This window comes from Phalacrocorax aristotelis, chromosome 4 (assembly GCF_949628215.1).
Source record: "Phalacrocorax aristotelis chromosome 4, bGulAri2.1, whole genome shotgun sequence".
Taxonomy (NCBI): domain Eukaryota; kingdom Metazoa; phylum Chordata; class Aves; order Suliformes; family Phalacrocoracidae; genus Phalacrocorax; species Phalacrocorax aristotelis.
This window is the reverse complement of record NC_134279.1, coordinates 74,624,786-74,638,829: the sequence shown is the minus strand read 5'-3', so window position 1 is coordinate 74,638,829 and position 14,044 is coordinate 74,624,786.

The following is a 14,044-nucleotide window of genomic DNA, read 5'->3' as shown; positions in this document are numbered from 1 at the left end:
ATGTTTTGTTGCCTCATACAATGTTTAAAACATTGTATTATTGGCTGATGTTCCTTAGCCAATCAGTACACATCTGGTTTTTCGTAAAACATCTTCATATTTATCCTCCCAGAGACTTCTAAGTGGAAGTAGATGTTTTCAGAGATGCAAAAGGAATTCTGGATTAGTTTGTTTTTTTCAAGATGAAGAGGAATTGAGGGCAAAAGCAGTTTATATTTACTCACCAAGCCCTTTATTTTGCAATACAGATACCAGACATGAATATGGAAAAATAATGTGGGTTTCTCTCATGAACAGAAAGGTAGCTTTTATCCATAAAAAGTCTCAAAACAATTACAATCCAAGTAACGAAAAAAATCCTGTAATGGGAGACAATTGGTTTGTCACAATTCAGGCAAATATTTGTTATGCAAAAGCAATTCCTATTTTAAAAAGGCAGTGCAGGACATTTAGGAATGTTCTCAAGAGCTTTATTCCCATCTCTGCAGAAATAAAAAATGACCTGATACAACCGTTTGCATTGCAGCAACGGGTCAACCGCTCCGAAGGCATGATGGCTGGGTAGAGGAGCTGCTTCTGCCAGAAATTGTAGACATTTTACGTCATGTACATTCTGGTTCTCAGTTTCCCGTTACTGTTTTCTTTCAGTTTAGGGATAATCCAAGATGTATGTTTCTTGCCATTTAAAACCAAGAGAAAAACCACATCAGTATTTTCCATGTAAGCCAAAATCTTTCACATGTGCCAACTGTCAACGCAGACAAAAGAGCTTTGATCATAGTCAGACACCATAACTAGCTACTTGTTTTAATTACAGAAAGTTTTAGCTATTATTACATGACAGGCTGGCACATTCAGCACATGACATAATTTTATGAAAGCTTTTCATTTCTCTCAGTGCAGCTCCAGCCCTAGGCTATTGCACTCACAGCAGAAGCATCAGTTTCAACAAAGCCAGGGAGATATCTCAGATAGAGACCTACAACAACCCAGTCCTGCACCGACCCCGCTCCCAGCCAGGGTGGGAGACTGTCGTCCTCACCACCCCAGCCAGGGCAGAGCTGTGAACTGCCCGCAGAACATGTGTTTTCTTTTGTTCCTTTAATTTTTCAGGATGAAACAATTCTCAATCCCTGAGTTTTGGACATATCACATATTGCTTTTATTTGATGTTTTCCTTCTATTTATAGTACACTAGCTGTTTTGAGTGACTGATGAGCTAACCCCCAGAATATTGTTTTTTTCTGGCCTGAGTCATTGTCAGACCACCAGAAAAAAACAGCTCTGGCACAGGTCGGATCAAATATTTTCACAGGTATTCCTGGGCTACTGCATGTTTTCACCTCTCAGCAATACTTTTGTTTCAGCACAGCTTTCTCTGAACAAACTTCCAAAAACACTGATGAAGAGCAAATCAAAAGGGGTACGGCAGTCGTCAAAAAGGATCTCTGATTTCTGTTTGAACAAATGCTTATGAGGACTCATTTTCTCGTAGCTGTGGAGTTCTAATCTCATCTATTCAGCACATTAGAGGAAAATACCAAGTTACATCCCCTATCACTGCATCTAATTTCAGATGAAATCAAATAAGCATAGTAAAGAAAATAAACACAAGTAATTAGTGACAATGATAACATAGGAATTGGGCTGAAAAAATATCTTTCCCTTGGAAAACACTGGAAAGCAGTGTCATAGTTGTTGATTAATTTAACAGTCATTAAAACATCTTATTAACTCAAGTGCTAATTGAGTGCTTGGCAGGAATAACAGAGCAGTGCCAACCATACGCGTACATGAAAATTGCTAAAATTTGAAGAAATTCTGTGTCTTAATATTTTATTATTTTTACAACTTGCTTTTATAATGTGTTTGGCCGGCTTAGGTGGCCTTACCTACCTCCTTTGTGCCTCTTTTGAAGATTCTATGCTCTGATGGCACACAGCCTCAGCTGTCCTTAGAAAAAGTTAAGTCCATTTGCAGTCCTTTTGGCTGAGATCTTCCAGATCTGGCTGAAACATGTGCCTCCCAGCGATGCCTGAGTTTGCAGGCTGAAAGGTGCAAACTGCTGAGCTTTGGGAAGTCTCAGGGCCGTGACTGCTGTCGTGACAGGCACTAAAGGAGGCAAGGTGGGCACTGAGGAAACAACGGCTCCAGCTGTACCAGTAAAGGACCCGTGACCATGCTGGGATGGTCCACCATCCAGGGGACTGCCTTCCCCTGGATGCTTGGTTTCCAGAGTACCAGATGATTTTTCTTTTTGTATGTGGACATCTACAGTTTGTCGGGAGACACTAGACTAACGTTACTCCTTCCTCTATGTTTGAACCCCAACTGTGATGGTTTGTGTTTGTCACATAGTGCTTCCCAGGTCCTTTCTTCCCTTGCACCCGTAACCTGTGAAGGCATCCTACTGTGGCTTCTAGATGGGGAGAGGACAGCCACATATTGCTATACTTTGCTTTTGCAGAACCACAGAGGAGATCACCTCCACTCCCTTCTCCACCATCGCTCCCAGTGGGAAGAAAGCAACTAGCTTTTCCCGTCCAAGCAAAGCCAAGACATCATATTGCCTGATTTTCGCTCAGGGCCTAAGGAGAAGCATATCCCAGTGCTGCTGAAAGTGTTGCAGAGGCAGGCAGCTCCAGACCTCTCCCCTTGACGACTACAGATGGAGGTGGGTGGTACAGAGCTCACTTCTGTAGGGCAAGCGCACACTTCAAGTCATGTAATTAAATTAGTTGGGCACAGGCAGGAAATATTTTGAGCTCAGCCCATCTTGAACATGCTGCAGATATTCTGAGACCAAGTGACAGCTAGCAAAATGAATGAAAAGTTATGGGTCATGAAGTCTGTCATGCATAAAAACCACCTTAAGTCTGTTTTCTAGCCCTCAGCAGAGACACACCCCAAGCAATTTGTCTTTAGATACACAGAAAGCAATGGACAAAGCCAGGAATTACAGCCAGACTGTAGCCATCCTCACTGACCCAAGGCTCCCGACTTGTGTGTGGGTTCTACACGTGCTCCCATATGCTGGGGGAATCTTTGCTGTTATTGCAGTATCTGCAGTGAGTGTAGCTTCCTCCAGCTCTGCAGCTGCAGCATTAGTGGTTTTACACAGAGCTGCCTCGACCCCATAGTCAGGAGCCCCAGAAAGATTACTTCTGGCTTAAAAGCTGCTAAACTGCCCTTGATGATTTGTTTGCAGTTCCAGTGAAGCATGGGCCAGCAAGCATGAATGACCAGGGCAGGGTTGGAATCTGTACCTGGGACAACATTTAGGCTGCCAAGCTTGCACAGGTACCCAGTAGAGGTTATAAAGTGCTTTGAGTGGTCAAATCCACTGGGAACCTTTTTCAGAGGAGGGAGGGAGGTTGTGCTGCCTATATCATCTTCCCCAGCCACCTAGAAATGATCAGCCACCAAATAACTACTTGCTTATTAATAAACTTGCTTAAGGAAATTGGCTGGAGTCTTACTTTTCATTGTGCTGAATGAATGGAGCTAAATATAATCCAGAGCTCATTTTGCTGGATAACAATGTGAGCGAAACTTCCTGTTCTAGCAGCAATCCCTGAGTTTAGAAGTAGGAGTTTCTCTAGGCTGGGTGAAATTCTTCAAATCTCAAGAAACATTAAGGTCACTCTCTAAATTCCTCTCTCCTCCCAAATAGAGATATTATTTTAGTACTCTGTGTGAAGGGTAATGTAGTGTCTTTATCAGAACCCAGCTGAAAGCACAAGGTGTTTTAATCAATGAGCACTCAGAAACAAAGGTACTTCTTGGCTTAAGACCCAAATTCAGTAATTATTTTTTCAGCTGAACTGGAATAAAGACATTATTTAAACATGTATCTGTCATCTCAAACTGCCTGCGGCTTGCTGTTGGATATCTATTTCTCAGGAGCACTGTGGCAGCTCCTTATGTAAAGGGAAAAAAATATAACCATTTCCTCGCATGACTTCATTTGGGATTATGTCTCCTTACATCTCCTTCCATGGAGCGCTGTCAGGAGGGGGCTTCAGGTGCTATCAAAGCCCATGGAGGGCGTGCGAGTGCACCCTGGTCTTTGCAAAGATGCCTGTTTGTGTTGCAGATTTGCCAAATAAAGGGCCTCAGTGTTTGTTTTTTCACTTAGTGCTAAATGAACCGCTGGGCTGCAGGAGAGAGGGGAAGACTGGAGAAATGGGAGCCTAGCAGCGGCACTGCTGCCAGGGCTGGCACTCGGGAGATTCAGCAATGTAAAAATGCTTTAATCCTGCCAGGCTCCTCTCCTGCATTTTGCCATTGGTTTTGCTACCAATCCATCAACCTCTCCAATGAGTTCTCCAGGAACAGCTTTGATCCCCCAGTGCTGCCAGTGCAAGCAAGCAACCTCCTTGCAAAGACCTTTGCTCTAGGAGAAAAACAAGGAGCTAATTTTAGAGTCCTTTTTACCTCTGCACATGCAAAATCTGTTTTTTCCCCCTTGTGACAGTGCCACACATAATGGACCTGAACCAAATATTGCCAAGAAATACTGACCATTCCTCAGCTCAGAAGGCACACAGAGCTGCAAGATGGTGTTGGGTTGCACTCAAGCCCCAGTGGGCTGCGGCGATGGCTGTTAGCAGTGGTGTTCAAGGATGCCAGGCAAACCACAGTTGTTGTGGGTGGAGTGGACACTTAGTGCCTAATGAGTGGTGGAAGTTTTAGGAGGTTGCTAAAGCCAAAGTAAGAAGCTTTGGCAGAGTGTGGTGAGGCCTCTGGGCAGAGCTGGCTTGGTCCTGCTGGGCTCCACACATCTGGGGCCAAGGCACTGGGACAAGGGGTTCAAGCAAGGAGGAGGCAGAAGCTGGTGGGGTGTAAACAGAGGTATATGTTGGAGGTGAAGAGGAGAGAGGACAGGAGACCATGGCCTTGGGGTAGGAGTGAGAGGAGGTGGAAGGCAAGAGACACGCCGGGTACCTGATGGGTATCTCCTGGTGACCTCTTGGGAGCCTGCTGTGTGGGAGCACTCCTGGGTGGCCATGGGCTTGCTGTGCTCCTGTGCCACAACTGCAGGGCTTGCTTAGACAGATATCGGGATCTGCAAGATTTTACTGTGTGTGCAACAAACTATTTGCTAATTCTTTGCCTCTGAAGGGCTGCAGATATAATCAGATGGCAGAAGGATCACCTTACCCTCCACCAGTGAGATCTGGGGTGTTGCTGGTCTTTTCAAGGCCGCACTGTGACAGAGCACACCACTTAGGGGAGAAAACACCTTCAGTGGCCTTCAGCCCAAGGCAGCAGCATTTAAGTGCAAACTAACGCCTTTGCTGGACCTCGACTGTAATTCCATGTGACCTGAACCTGCAAGAGAAACTTGCATTACCAGTTGTTCCTGCAACTCCAGCGAGCTGGATAGTTAGGCGCAGCTTTGAAAAACTGCATGTGTGTTCTCTCCATCATTTGTTCACCAAGTGGTGTTTGGCCTCTCAACCTGGCCTCTCATCCCTCACTGTCCCATGGCTGTGGTTCTCCGCAGGGGACCTTCCACATGATGTGGCCCTGAGGAGCTTCTGGCATAGGTTAAGTGGTGTTGTTTGGGGAGAGGGGAGGCATGCTGTGGGGCTGCCTCTGCCTGCTGGATGATGACTACATGGGCTGGAGCTTGGGCTGTCCCCTTGGATGAAGGCTGAGATGCTCCAGCACTGCCACGGTCCCTGAGTGTGGAGACATGGTCTCGAGAAAGACAGGGCATGATTCTGTTCACGAGTAACTGAGATGACTTTCTGTACCTCAGACGGGCCCTGCAGAAACTGCTGAGCTGCGAGGAGCGGCTGGAGGATGCAGGAGCAAATTTCACGCTCTCACCCTGTGCTTTGATGCTCTCAGCTAACAAGTTAATCAGCTGCTTGTTGTCGCGCCTGACGGGAAAATAACAAACACAACCAGAGGATGAACTGAAGAGAGCATGTGCTCCTTTGACTGCAACATCAAAGATCACATTAAGATTTTTGTAGAAGATTATTTCTCCAGGTTTCTCTAGCTCTGAAATTATCAGGAGTGTCAAACCCCATTTGCAGGAAGACCTTCTAGGGAGGAGGACGCTGCTGAAAGGGCAGAGATGTTTAATATTTCACGAAGGGCATGCACAGACTAACACGTATTTCTCAAAACATCCTCATTAAAATGCTTTAATTAACATTGGCTCCAGTACTAGCAGATGTGGAGCTTCATGTGTCTCTCATACACCGGGTGTGCTGGGCATCACTTAGGTCCCCACAGGAGCATTCTTTCCCTCCTTCCCAGGGGAAGGATGTGTCTCAAACACCCTCACAACTTTCTTTTAACACCAGATGAGTTTCCACATCTTGAAGGGCCAAAACACTTTTTTACCTGACCACATGCCAGCCTAGTAACTCTTCATGCTAAGCAAACAAAGTCAACAGTGTGAAGGGAGTAGCAGAGATGATCTTTTCCCCTTCAAAGGCTGTAGTTTCAGTTCCCAGTGCCATAATCTCATTAACTGTCTACCCGGCATCCAGACCAGGCACCCTCCTGCTCCCACTCTGACACCTCAGCACTCCTGTGTCCTCAGCCACCTTGTCTGTTTTTTGGAGAAGGGACAAGGAGAGCGCTTCAGACCAAGCCAGACAACAGAAAAGCAGGGGTACAACCCCATTTCTACAAGGTCATCTTTAAAATGGAAGAAAGATGCTTCTATTCCCACTCAGAAGAGACAGAGTGCCTTGCATTTTTTGAAGAACTGGGATGATGCATTACAAAAGCCATGTATGGAAAGGTGGGTGGAAAAATATCCCCTGTATTTATTATTCCTTTGGATCAGGAAGGGTTTTGGGGTGCTCTGAGGCAGTGCCCTGTTCTGGGAGTGGACAATTGGGCAAGGACTGAACATCAGCAGCAGCTGTGGGATACCTGGTGCTGCCCACCCTGTCCCCATCGAGGGAGCTTGCTCCGGCCTGGGAGCTCCAGCCTGCCCCGACTTCTGCCTCTGCCCAGACCGCAGGAAAGGTCAAGGACTAAATGTGCTGCAGAAACCAACTGAATTTGCTGATGGCAGCAGCCCACAAGGAAGCCTCCTTTGCCGCTGGCCGCTTTATCTGTGTGGAGGTAAGAGAAAGGGTCTGTTCTCGGGTGGCGAGCTGCCGCTCTTCCCAACCACTGCTGCCACCCTGCAGCAAAGCTGTGGAGGAGCTGGGTGGCCTCGGTTTGCACAGCCTTTTTCTGTGATTATTAACCCAGGTTGGAGTCACGTTCCCAGCAGCTTCCTTTGGCCAGCACTGACGTGGCAGCAAACTACGGCAAGTCAGGTCTGCCGGGGCGTGCATGCCGGGCAAGCAGCTGGAGGGTGGCATCCCAGCGTGCAGGCGAGCTTGCACTTCAACCTGCAATAGATATGAATCTCCATTCCAGAGAAAATGTATTTTAATTATGCAAACTCTATGCACATTTTTAAAATATAAGGAAAGAAAAACAGGACCCTGTCTTATCTTTTTGTGAAATCACCGTTTGGTTTTAAATATATGGATAATTAACAACATTATCATGCAAATTTAAGTGAATTGAGCTGGGTGAGTTAAAGTGACTTTACCTACCTAGCCACAAAAATTGCAACACGGAGCTGTCGCAACGAAGCTCCGAGCACTATTTTTAGTGCAGCGCTTTAAGAGAGGGCCTGTGGGAGGGCATCTTCCAAAGGAATGCAGACAGTATCTTTCAGGAGGAATTACTCCTTAGGAAACCCTTACTAGCTCCAACAAATGACCGAAGGATATTTTTCTGACTGGGCTGGAGCTTATACACAGAGAACCACATGCACCAAAAGAAAATCATGAGTCACTGAATTTAAGGAACAATTTACTGAAGCCAAATTTTCAAGTGCTCTGCCCTCTGCTCCTTCCCCCTCAGCTCCCTGTCCTCGGGGCACACCAGCCTTTATCAATAGTAAAAAGAAAGTTAAAAACTGTTCTTTATTTCTTCTGAATGGGAGCGTTCTTTTTTTTTCAGGATTGAAGCTCTGGAAAGCTCTCCTGTCATACTTTTAGGCACATGAAAAATACCTACTTACTCAGATAAGCTCATTTCCACTTCCTGTGATTTTACAGCGTTGCATCTTTGACTGGCAGATTTTAGACAGCAGCGCCTGAAGAGGATGTGCACAAATGTCTCCCCTTGTCAAAAAAGACTGGGTTAATGCTCCTTGGAAAACAGACCCTGAATGCTCCTGTGATTTTTCCATAGATATTTTGGGGGTTTTTTTTGCCTGTCCGTGTATTAAGTTGTATCTCTGTAAGAGAGTTACAGATAATGCTTAGGAAATACCTCAGCTCTTGTTGAGTTGCAGCTCGGCGTGGGGTAACCCCTCCTGTCATTCCTCCTGGACACCGATGGGGACTTCTGGCACATCAGCATTGCAGAACAGCGCCAGTTGTGGTGACACAACATCGTGGCTGATTAAAGACACTGTCTTAATGAATGTTGTCCTTAGAGATTCAAAACCAGCTAAGACTGGCTATTCTTTTCCCAGCCAAATACCTATAAACATATAAACTGAGTGGAGGCCTATCTAGACGGAAATGTTTTGTTAGTACGTCCAAAGTGTCACTGTCATATAAACTCACATTTTACTGATATACAAAGTACGTAGCAGCATCACCTTTGGAAAAGGTCATAAATGCCACATAAATGGACAATTTTAGATAAAGTTTTGGGGTCTTTTTTTAGACACATCATCCTCATTTGCCTCCCCCTGTGCATACCTTAACTCAAAAACATTTGACCCCAGGTAAAGTATTCAAAAATCTTTAGATGAAGGAGGAAACAATGTGCTGGTTCTTACAGCAGCAAAGGGATCCAGGAGCTCCCAACTCCCTGAAAGTCACTGGGATTTTTGTTGCCCAAGTGACTTCAGAATACTTCAAAGCCTTTCAAAACTGTATGCCTGGGGAAAAAAAAAATATAATCTCTAACTAGCCTAAAATTTTATAACATTTAATGACTTTTTATGGCACATTTCCATTTATCAGCCTTACCCAACGCTTTGAAGGGTGAGCAGCAGTGGTCAGTTTGGCCGCTCATGTCTAGCACCAGCCCTTCCTTCTAATTTTGCCTCCTGCTTGTTGAATCTTGCCTTTGATTGCACATCCATGGGGAAAGACTGACTTATATTTTCCTACATGTCTGCAAAACGCCTGCCACAATGCCTGAGCCCTCTAGATGCTACTATGATAACAATAATAATTATGAGCATGGTTCCCAGTGTACACGGTGTGCAGTGAGGCAGCCGAGAGCCCTACCATGGGCAGCTTTGCAGTCTGCCGTCTAGTTACCAGTGAAGAAGAGGGTGGAGGAAGACCAGCTATAGCAGGGGAAGAGGGAAAGGCTCTTGAGAGCAAGGTGGACTTGCTCTCCTCACCTATGCTTAATGAAGATGCTGCAACTGAACACCTTTAAGGTATCACCCCAGAGAAACCCCTTTTTGTCCTGCTGGGGAAGTTTGTCTGGGTGGACTTTGAGGTCATTTTCTGCTGCTGAGGGATTTCTGCAGGCTGGCATAGGCCTGGAAATGCTCCAAAGTGCCAGCAGAAATCACTGGACAGCAAATGTACAGGGGCTGCTGTGGCATCAGGGAAGGCCAGGAGATGGAAATGGGATGTACAGGGTGTAAGGGCAGGCGCAGAAGATCTGCCGGGTCCTGAAACCCTCTGACTTATCGCCCCGGTGCAAAGCATCTGCCTAGCACATGGCTGTTCCACCAGGCACAGCTAAGAAATCCCGCATGGAAGTCCAGCAGCCTGAGACATAGGTGAAAGGGACCATCCTGGTCATAAATATAGCGCTGTGTTTTTGCAGGGATCTGGGCTACGTACTTCATTCAGAAGGGAGAGCTGGGAGGAAGACAGGGTTAGGGTCTTTTTGTTTTATGGAAAAATATGCAATTCTGGAATTTGTTTTCCATTCCAAAGTAGGTAATAAATTTGTCATGGATTGCAATTCCAAAATCTACCTCAGGTAGATCAAAGCATTTGGTTTCTATGAAATCTGATGTAGGCCTTTAAAATTACACATTATCTTTTTCTATAAGTGAAAAGACACTGAACCAAAACATTCCAAAACGGAAACTAAAATAGCTTTTTCTTGTTACCAGTTCTTCTATTTAAATGAAATTTTGTCCAATTCAAAGCATTTCTACAAGAGAATACATTTCTCAACACTGGCATTTCCAAGCAGAAGAGCAAAGTTTCGCATCCCTGCTGCTGTTATCGCACCGCTGCCAGAAAAGCCCCAAAGCACCTGAAGCCAGAGCAGGCAGGGGCCTGCGGCCGCCCATGCTGCTGGCAGCTTTTGGGGACGGTCCCATGTGCCGACGCAGGCTCCGGTTGGGATACACTGGGATCACCCGGGATACCCGGAGCAGACACATAAGCATTCACCCAGAGCCCTGTCAGCGAGGCACGCGCGGCCGGCTGGTTTCTGTCACTGCAGGCAGAGCCGGAGGGCACTGCACACGCAGCTGCCTCTGCACAGAACAATACCCTGACAGGCATTTTCTTGTCTTAACAAATTATCCCGAAGTGCCCCTAAAATATTTAGTTTGCTGGAAGGAACTGAACAAATGTGAAAACGTAGGGTGCTTCTTGCTCATCTGACGAGAAAACTGATTTTGCAAAAAGTCATGGTGTGATTGGAATGGCAGCACAGGGTGAGAGGGAGACGAAGGCACGACAAAGTGAATGTTTTGCAGTGACACATTTTCCAGGAGTGTAAATTAGGAGCTGGAAGGACTCAGTGACAGCCCAGCATGCGCCGACAGCGGAGCCTGCATTTGCATCGGGAGCCAGAGGCGGCTGCCCAGCCTGCAGGACCAGCTGCTGAAGCAATGTTAAAAAGTAGTCTAAAAATAAGGTGCTTATCAGGGTGAGAAGGGCCAAGTATTTCATCACTGCCTCGATTGATGACTAGCAAAGCACTGGCTAGGAGGATTTCTGTTTTGTTCAGAGCTGTATTCTGATTCACAGTTTGCTGGGCTTGGGCAAATATCTTCTGTTGACTTAAGCCTTGTTGGAATATTGATGCAACTGCTCGGCTGCACTGTCCCCCACCTGCCAGCATCTCTAGTCCTTATAATGCAAGACAGCAAAACACAGCATTTTTTAGAGAGCAAATAAAACCCATGGAGTCATAGGTGGCTCAGTGCCCATAACAAGCTGACAGGTTTGGAGTTTGGTGCTCAGCTCCCCCTTGCCCAGCTGCCCTGTAGGAAAATGTAAGCAAAACTTCCCCTGCAAGGGAAAAAAAGCGCTTCACCTCATCTGAGCAACTTGACTGACGCTGTCCCAAGCAGATACGTTATTTAAGGGACATTTCATTGGCTGCAGGGGTAGGTTTGTTTCTTGGGGCCTTGTGTTCCTGGGAGACAGGCAGGGAGAGGAGCCTGGCAGGGGCAGAGCAGCAGTGGGGCAGTGCTGGTGGCAGCACCCACAGCTCAACCCACCGCCCCCACGGCACCTCTTTGCAGACAGGGCTGGCTCCCAACCACACCGTGCAGCTTCACATCCACGTCTGCACCATGCTGGGACAACCTATATACAACTTGTGGCTTCAAGCTCCTGCAGCTCGGATCCTCTGGCTGATTTTACAAAGGCTAAGCCGAGGAAGAACTCTCCAGCCCAGCTGCGCTGGGGCACACACGGACCCCAGGGGATGGTGCCGGTGCGGTGACAGGCTCGCTGCTCGCTGCTGCCGTGCGAGGCACATTGCTGCCACGCCGGGAGCCCTTGCCGTGGGAAAGCCTTTGATCTAACCAGATCTCCCAGGGCCGCCTGCCGGACTCCACTTCCACTTCGGTACCTGATCTTGTAAACATCGGCGACGGCACAGCTGCCGTGCACGCAGAAGCCACATCCTGTCAACCCCTTTTGCAATCTGCAGGGCCATCTCCTTGGCCACAACGCAAAGGGGTTGCAACGCCCGGGGAGCAACATGTCTGCATGGGGCAATGCAGGGCTGGCTCCCGTCGGGGTGTGGCACTGGCTCTTTGCACCCGCACGCACCCGGGGTTTTATTTTCCAAGAGACTGAGGCAGGCTACATGCATCAGTAGATGGTTTCTGCGAGTAATTCTCCTCTCCACAGGAACTTATATCTGACTTTATAATTCATGCGTGCCTGGGAAGTTCAATCCAGTCCCACTGGAGTAGCAAGCTCAGCGGGAGTTTATTTATTTAAAAGAGTGCATGCAGTAGCATGGAAAAAAAAATCAAATCTATCAGAAACCTTAAGTCTTAATCCTAAACCAGCTTTGCTTTTCTTAAAATATGGTCTAGGGAAAGTGCTTTTAAAATGTGGCATCCATGAAGCCTTGGCTTTCGCATTGCAATCCCCACACAACAATATTATAGCATAATAATTAAAACATTTACAAAATGAAGATAATCTATGGCTGATCCAAGTTTCTATGGAAATTTGGAGGCTATGGTGGATGCAGCTGTTCCCATCTAATGCAAAGGTTGGCTGTAGCTCTACTTCTGAGCCTATTTGTAACTTAAGGGATAATTTATCTCTTCTGATTACACAGTTCTCAGCTTGCACAGCCCTAGAATGTAACTTTTCTATGGTTCCCAGGCAAAAGGGTGTCTTACCCTCCCTGCTCAGCCTAAGCAATTAGTGTTCTTGAAGTTAATGAAACGCCTCTGCTGAAAGGCGTGGGTATTTGCGCCAGTGTCACAGACGTTGCACTGCATGAGATATATCAGAACATCAGACACCCCAGCAAAGAAATGAAAACACCTGCACATGCTGGCCTGTGGTACCTACAGATATCTCCAAGGTGTTTACCTCCATTTTGTTCCCTCGTCCCTCACCCAATGCCGCTGGCAACACCAGCCCCATAAGGCTTGACCAGCAGCAGGGGAAGGAGTTGGGAGCTGGCACAGTTGGTGCCAGAGGTTCTGCCAGATGTTCGGCTGTGGATATGGGTCCATCCCTGTGCCCCCGCTCCTGAGCTGATGGTTCCTGCTAACAGGTTTTGGTGAGCCCACACAGGGTAAATACAGACCAGAGGAAGCTGAAACGAAGGCAATTCCCCCAAAGAATGAGGCTAACAACTTAACGGCAATTAAATGTATTTATCTAGAGCCATGGGCATCTTTATATGAGTGGCCATATTAACACTTTTACAGACACACACAGATCTGGGGAGGGTGTTGGGTGACAAAGCAAAAGGGTAGAAACACCTGAGAAAGGCTCTTAAATGTTATGATGAAGGCATTTTGGGGCTGATACCACTACCTGGTACTTTATAAACCAGGCTGATAAAAAGCTGGACAACTTGCAACTGCTTGTGGGGGAGCAGAGAGTAGACATTTGCTACTTGCTCATTGTCATGACATGATGATGTTTTACATTCATAAACTTATCTCCAGTGAGTCCATGGCTGATGTAAGCAGTTTTCATTTTGCAATATTAAATTGCTAATGAAGATAGTATTAATAACTTCTAAGCAAAGGAAGTTCGCCAGTAGAGCAGAGCTCCAGCAGCTATGCAATGGCCCCAGGGGTAAAAAAAATTCAAGTCTCATTGAAACAACAGCATGAAAATCTGCTTTTCACAAAGAGAGAGCAAAACTCTGTCAGTCAGGATTGCACAGAAGAAAATCTTTCAGCTGAAGCAGTGCTGGAGGTTCCCATCCTGAACAAATATTTAGTAGCATTCACTGAGTGATTCCCTTAGCATTAGTTTAAACTCAAAGACAGAAAGACAAAGTCTCAGTGCTTTACAGTGAGAATTTAAAAAAAGAAAACAACCCAAAACACACAAACCCCTCCAAACCCAGTATTTTAATTCCTGGTTGTATTTAGCCACTGCAGGACAGCTGAGTTACAGTTGGGATGGAGATGGTGTTGGCTAAAAAGTGTCATTGATTTTAGAAAACAGCTGTATCCAGAGGCCCTTAGTCATTTCTCAGTGCAAATTATTTGCAAATAAAGATACACATCACAAGATGTTAAAAAGCCAGTCAAAACACAAGGGAACACAGAAGCTGAGGTTAGTCTCAC